Consider the following 7,097-nt stretch of genomic DNA (forward strand, 5'->3'; position numbering starts at 1 on the left):
CATTACAAGTCCTTAGTTACCATTAGGAAATGAAGTTCTTTTTACTTTCTAAGTCTTTGTTCAAACTTTCCAAGTCACATAACATGCTCTGACAACACCTTCAAACAGTTGAAAAGCATGGAAACTAGTGAAGTCGAAAAGCATGGAAACTGGACCAGAATAAGGCAGCTCTCCAGGCCAGACAGGAAGTGGAGCAAATTGGGACTAGTAAAAATTTCATCACTGGAGTGAGCAGAGCCAGGGGAGCTGACCCAGCAACCAAGACTGGCCCACGCCAGGAGGCTGGTAACTATTGGGAAAATAAATTCTTTCCTTCTTTTGGAATTTTTCTTAAGATAAAGTGAGATCAAGACTGAGAATTATATAAATCCGGGGAGAACAAAACAAAGAAACAAGAAATCAACCCAGTGAGATGAAGTCCAGTAACACCTCCAGACCTCCAAATCAAGCTACAATACTTGTTTTTTTGTTTGTTTGTTTGTTTATGAGGACTGTAAAATATGATTTTGCTTAAAGAAGTTTGGTTGGTATTTTTTTTCATTTTGTGATTGGCTATTAACGAATACAGAAGGTCTACATATACTTTTCAGTTTTCTTTATGCAGAAGTTAAAAACTATAATGATATATCATTTAGCTTGAAGCAGGAAAATAAAAAAATGACTCTAAGTATTTAAAACAGAGGAAACAATACAGGGAATTGGTTCCCCAGGTGATGGAAGAGTTGAAAGGCAAAAAGGGAAGGTGAGGCAATCTGACAATTAGCAGAAGCAGGTGGCCTAGAGCAAGTAGGTTAGTGTAACCCAATGGCCAGGGTTACCTGGAGGAATTTGAAATCTGGGAGGATGTAGCCATTGAAAACAAAAGCTATGGAAGAGGCTCAGACACTGAGAGAGATGTTGCCTGAATCAGAGAAAAAGAGAAATACTCTGGTTTTTCGCCTTTACCCTTCCTCTAATTTCCTGTCAATGCCTCTTACTGGCTAAACTTAAGTGGAAATCAACTGATGACAGAGCCTGGGAAGCACAGTCTGCAGAAATTGCTCTTCCACTCCTCCTTCATCCAACGATACTAAGTAAAACATGCATGAGTCAGTAGCAAACAAGAGGAGGCTCAGCACGAACAATATTTGTACATTAGCAAGTCTCTTGTCTCAAAGTATCAAATGCTTCCTAACCAGAAAATGGAATTCAGAAGTACATGCTCACCACTACCATTCTTTTCCTCATCTCTCTCTTAAACTGTAAGGAATAAAGCAAATGGATTGTATCGCCCCTCTTCTTTTTTTTTAAATGGTCTCTAAAATTCTTTTTATTTTTATTTTTTTATGATGACATTGGTTAATGAAATCCAATAAGTTTCAGCTGTACACTTTAATTTTAAGACAAGGTAGATGTATATTTACATTGTGTATTCACCTCCCATAGTTAGATTTCTTTCTGTCGCCATGACTCCTCTTATTCTTATCCCCCTTACCTAGAAACATTGCTCTCTACCTCAGGTCAAAATTCAAAATTTGAGCAATGCTATGTTTAAATGCTGATATTACTGATGATTTTTCCTTCTTTCCAACTTTAAAATTGGGAGAAAAAACAAACAAACCCTAACAAGTGAAAAAAATCCAAGGAAATGTTTTTCTATGCTAGGAACTCTAAGGCCACTGAATTAATGTTATTTCTTAATTATACCAGAGCTTCCTACCAGAGTTTATAAAACTGAGAGGAAACAAAATATAAAGAAAACACGGTGTCTTTACGTAACACTTCAAAACAAACCTTTTTTAAAGTGTGGTTTTAAGATATAAATGGATTTGTACATTTTCGAAAGGGAAAAAGACACTCCCTGACCTCTCAAGTATGTAGTTGAACATGTTGGCACCATCTGTAATGATCTGGTCCCAATTCTACCTATAATAGTAAAAGGTAGAGGCAGCAGAACTCAGGTCTGAAACTAGGGGACAATTAGTTCTATCCATTAGTAGAAATTTTATGAGTTCAGTAAATGAGGAGTGTCTGGTTGAGTGCTTAGGAGGAAAAGGGGAATTCAAAATAGTAAAGTTATAATATACTACTTATTCAAAACCTTCTCAGAATCTAAAGGTCATCTGCCTCCCAGTCTCAGATACCTCCTTGGCCATTTACAACCTTCCTGGCTGAGCTTTCCCTTGGGGACCAAAAGACTGACCCATCTGTCGACTCAGGCAGACAGACTATCTTAAGGCCTTCTCTAAATCCTGATATCCAGCCTCACTTGTACCCTGCACAGAACGTAAGGCTAAGACAATATCTGTGGATGTGCTCAGACCATAGTAGTCAGATTGAGCCCCTATTCTGGGAGGTGGTGTTTGGGCAGGTAGTTAATGAGTGAATAATGGGGTTCCTCAGATAACCATGAGAGTCACCTCAATGACAATTCAGAAACCTAAAGTTCAGGAATGAGACATTATCACAGCCAGAGAGAGATTCAGATATTAAGTGGCTCTGACAAAACCTTTTCAACAACATCTACTTTATCAACCTGGAAAGTGTTAATCGGAATGCCTACTTCTGATGTAAGCTATTCCCCAGGGATATCCAAGTGATCTCAGAATACACTAAGAACCACATAGAGGGCAAATAAAACACCCTTGAAGGTCTTTATCTTTTCCTGATATTGATGCTAATCATCTATTTATTCATTTATTCCTTTGGCATTACCTTTCCTTCCTCTCTATCCTTACCTTTATATCAGAATAGGGTTGAACCACAAATGAACAACACAAGAGGTATTTTCCAGGTTAATAAAGTTCTCTCCTCATGGGATTTCACATCTAAAAGAGCTGCCCTTTGTGAGTTATTTGGTAATTTTAAAATAATGATAAAATTATTTTGCCAATTGCAAAGTCATTTATAACCCAATCACTTCTCTTAATTTACTTTGTTTCTAATTTTTAAATTAAAAGTTTATTTTTATTTATTAATCTATAATTAATTGATAATCCCACCTTGTTCAAAATTGATTAAATTTGTTTTGTAAAGACAGTGCATATTTTATTAATATAATATAAATTAAATGTGTATGAGAAAAATGAAAGCATAGTAAAGATAAGAATGTAAAATACTGCTAGAAGTGAAGCTAATGCCAACACAGACACACATACACACACACACACACACACACACACACACACACACACGTATACACTGAGTTCAAAATCATTGTATTGCAATAAGGGGCCTAAAAGTTTATCTCTGAGCTCGCTAAAAGACAACATAAAAATGTAAGCACGGTCAAGTAGATTCACCAAAAAATGTATAGGGTCCATTAGACAAAAGCAGCTAATCTTACACAAAACCTGAAACAAAATCCCCTCATACAATGTAATTTAGAAGTTATCCATAACAAATGTACAGAAAACACAATTATAATATTTTAGGACCATTTCTTATAATACTCTTAGATATAAGCTGATATCATCATGATAAAGTGCCTCGTTCCACCAAAGAGGTGGGGCCAAATCACAGTGACAGGGGTTAGCTCTGTGCTGGCATAAATTAATAAAGGAGTAGGTTTAAGAGTATATGGAAGTAAGATGGATGCCTAAAGTATAATAAATCTTCTTTAAAGGTTAACTCTCTCAGTTAGGCTTTGACAGCTCCAACGGGCAATGAGTTTGCTCTCTGGCCCCTGGACTATCTGCTCTTTTGTGTTGTTAGTTAAAAAACAATCCCTATGCCTTGTCAGCGGAGCTAGAGTTTTATAAGACAGCACTCTCATAAAAATCTCATCTTACAAGGACATGCACCTAACTGGAAGACAACCCCTGAGAAATAATCTTCCTCCCTACTCTTCTTTTTGCTTTTCAGTAATTACTGTATCTGTGGGCAGGTGGTATAAGGGCTAAGAAGTATTTTAATAGTTTTTTTAGTTTCATTATAAACTGATACAAAACTGAAGTGTTACCTTTCTTAAATGTAATCAAGTAAAGATTATAGTTTTGATTAGCCATTGAATAGGTCCAGAAACATAATCAGCTACTTGCCTATTTTGTCAACCTCTGATTTAGAGTCTTCATAGCAATTGAATGGCCTTAATCTACTAACAAATAAGATATTTGATTTAAGTAGACAAGGAAGAAAATGGTTTTGCTATGAAAAGTATCCTTATTTTTTATGCAAAAGAATGGGCTAAAATCTTCCTAATAGTCTCTTAAAGACTACGAGGACTTGATACGGAAGGTAAGATGACTTTCAGTGTTCTGATGTAAGTTAGAATCTTTATTTAATCACTTCTTTTCTCAAATCAATCAAAAATATTTCTTGGATTCCTGCAGTATAAAGCACCACAGGAGGAAGGATCAAAATTTTTACACGGAAAAGTTCTTCTCATTAGAAAAATAAGATACAACTAAGTTAGAAAAAGTAGAACGCTAAACTTTCTATTGAAGTATAAAATTGTGCCACGCAGACAATAAATCTTTATTCTTTCTATTTTTGTCACTCTTAAGACTTTTTAAAAATAAGCTCTCTACCTCCTGATATTTAATACCTTTAAGGCTCATTTTCCCATTCTTTTTTCTACACACTTTTTCAGCGATCTCATCCTTTTTCATGGTGATGAAATCATAAAAATTCTGGCGCTTCTCGAATATTTATGTCTGCTATTTATTTTATACATCTGCCTAAATAAACAAATGACCCTAATATTTAACAACTCCAAATTGAAGTTTTTTAAATTTTTTTTAAAAATTATTTATTTTAATTAGTTTCAAGTATACAATACCTTGATTAGACATCTATATAGTTTGTAAAACGATCTCCACAATTGCTCCCTCCCTCCCCTGACCCTCCACCTAGCCAACGTATTAATGCTAACTGCATTCCTTATGCCATGCTCCCCATCCCCGTGATCATCCATCAGCTACTAATTTGTACGTCTTTAACCCTTCATCCCATTCTTCCAACCCCCCCAAACCCCCTCCCTTCTGTCCATCACCAAATTGTCTACTATATTTGTGAGTCTATTTTCGATTAGTTTGTTCTTTTTATTCCTTAGATTCCACATATAAGTGAAATCATATAGTGTTTATCTTTCTCTGTCTGACTTAAATACTTTCTAGGTTCATCAAAGCAATATCTTTTTTCATCCCTTTATTTTGCATATGTAGGGGTTTTGTATCCTTCTCCTTTCAGCCTATCTTTTGGTTGGAGCACTTAATTTTTTTCCATTTAAGATACTTATTGATAGAAATGTTGTTACCATTCTTCATTCCTATTTTTGATACATCTTTTTTCTTCTTAAAGAAGTCCCTCCAACATTTCCTGTAATATTGGCTTGGTAGTGATAAATTCCTTTAGCTTATTTTTGTCAGGGAAACTCTTTATCTGTCCTTTAACTCTAAATGATAGTTTTGCTGGATAAACTATCCTAGGTTGTAGATCCTGGGTCTTCATCCTGTCAAATATTTTTTGCCAAGCCCTTCTTCCCTGCACAGTTTCGCTTGCGAAATCAGCTGCCAGTCTTATGGGTGTTTCCTTATAAGTAATTATCTGTTTTTCTCTTGCTGCTTTTAACATTCTTTCTTTGTATTTAAACTTTGGCATTTTAATTATGATGTGTCTTGGTGTGGGCCTCTTTGGCTCCCTGATTTTTGGAATTCTCTGAGCTTCCTGGGGTTTTATGTCCATTTCCTTCACCAAATTAGGAAGTTTTCCATCATTATTTCTTCAAACAGCTGTTTAACATCTTGACTTTCTTCAGTTAGGCCAATCAAACAGATATTTGGACCCTTACTAGTGTCCCATATGCTCCTTAAATTATTTTTATAGTCTTGGTGTCTCGTCTCCTGCCATTCTGATTGTGTGTCCTTGGCTTTCCTATCTTCTAGATAGGGTATTTGAGCCTTTTCTTTGTTTACTTTGTTTATTCCTTTGTTTATTCCATTTAATATACTTCTCATCTTCATTTCAGACTGGTTCCCTTTTATATTTTTCATTTCCATTTTTATGTTTTTTTAATTTTTGTTAAAGTTCTCTACACTTCCCAAAAGTTCATTGAGCATCTTTATAACCAGTGTTTTGAACTCTGCATCTGTTAGATTACTTGACTCCATTATATCTGGATCTCTGTCCTATTGTCTCATATGGTTTCTGCTTCTGTGTCTTCCCATTTTGGCTGACTTTCCGCATCTGCTTCTATGTACCAAGCAAAACTCCTAAGTCTCCTGGTCTTATTAGTGTAGATTTGTAAAGTAGTTGTCCAGTGGCACAGTCCTGAAAGGGATTCAGCTGTAGGCCAAACTTAGCCTAAGCCTTTACCCCTCTGGGGTCACCTGTTAATAGATTCAGCAAGCGATCTACGGCTATGCCACTCTGAACGTGGCCGATCTCGTCTGATCTTGGAAGCTAAGCAGGGTCGGGCCTGGTTAGTACTGGATGAGAGACCACCTAGGAAAACCAGGTGCTATAGGTGGTAAAAAAAAAAAAAAAAAAAAAAAAAAGATTCAGCAAGCAATCTACAAATGCTGTGCTTATAGTTGCCTCAAAAGGCCACACCAGAAACTGAGGCCATCTGCCACCAGTGTGAGTCTAGGCGCTGCTCAGCAAGGAGCACTTGACTCACTGAGGATATACCTGGATGTGGCTTGGGCAGGTCTGCAAGTTGGGGGAGGCGGGGTTTCAGGGAATCCTCTGGGCAGAGCAACCTCTGTTATCCAGTTTGATGATGTCACAGCTATGGTGGAGCTGTGTCCTGTGCACTGGTATGGGGGAGGGCTCAACAGGGAACAATGGATGTCGCAGGCACTTCTGTGTGGTTCGAGTCTCGCCCCAGTCCTCACTCCGACAATGTCTCCCTGTAAGTCCCTGGTGCCCCCTGCATGCAGTCGAATGGTTACTTGTGCTCAGAGTGAGCAGGTCCATCCCTGTGAAAATCCACTTGTGGACTTGGCCTGTTAAGAGGTTTCCGCAGTTGCTGCTGCTGTAGCCTCTGTCTCTCTCAGCCGCTCGAGACCCGGCAGCCCCACGTCCTCACCCTGTCCTACCTTCTGCAGTTGCAGGGTGATTTCTTGGATTTCTTCATAGTTGTATGGCTTGTTCATCTAGATCCCAGGCATTTCTTC

General features: G+C 37.5%; 1 pseudogene; it reads left to right on the top strand.

Annotated features, from left to right (window-relative positions):
- The first annotated feature begins 6,330 nt into the window (after nt 1-6,330).
- On the top strand, nt 6,331-6,448 carry LOC112470717 (annotated as a pseudogene).
- Nucleotides 6,449-7,097: the final 649 nt, after the last annotated feature.

This window comes from Pteropus alecto, unplaced genomic scaffold (assembly GCF_000325575.1).
Source record: "Pteropus alecto unplaced genomic scaffold, ASM32557v1 scaffold3, whole genome shotgun sequence".
NCBI lineage: Eukaryota > Metazoa > Chordata > Mammalia > Chiroptera > Pteropodidae > Pteropus > Pteropus alecto.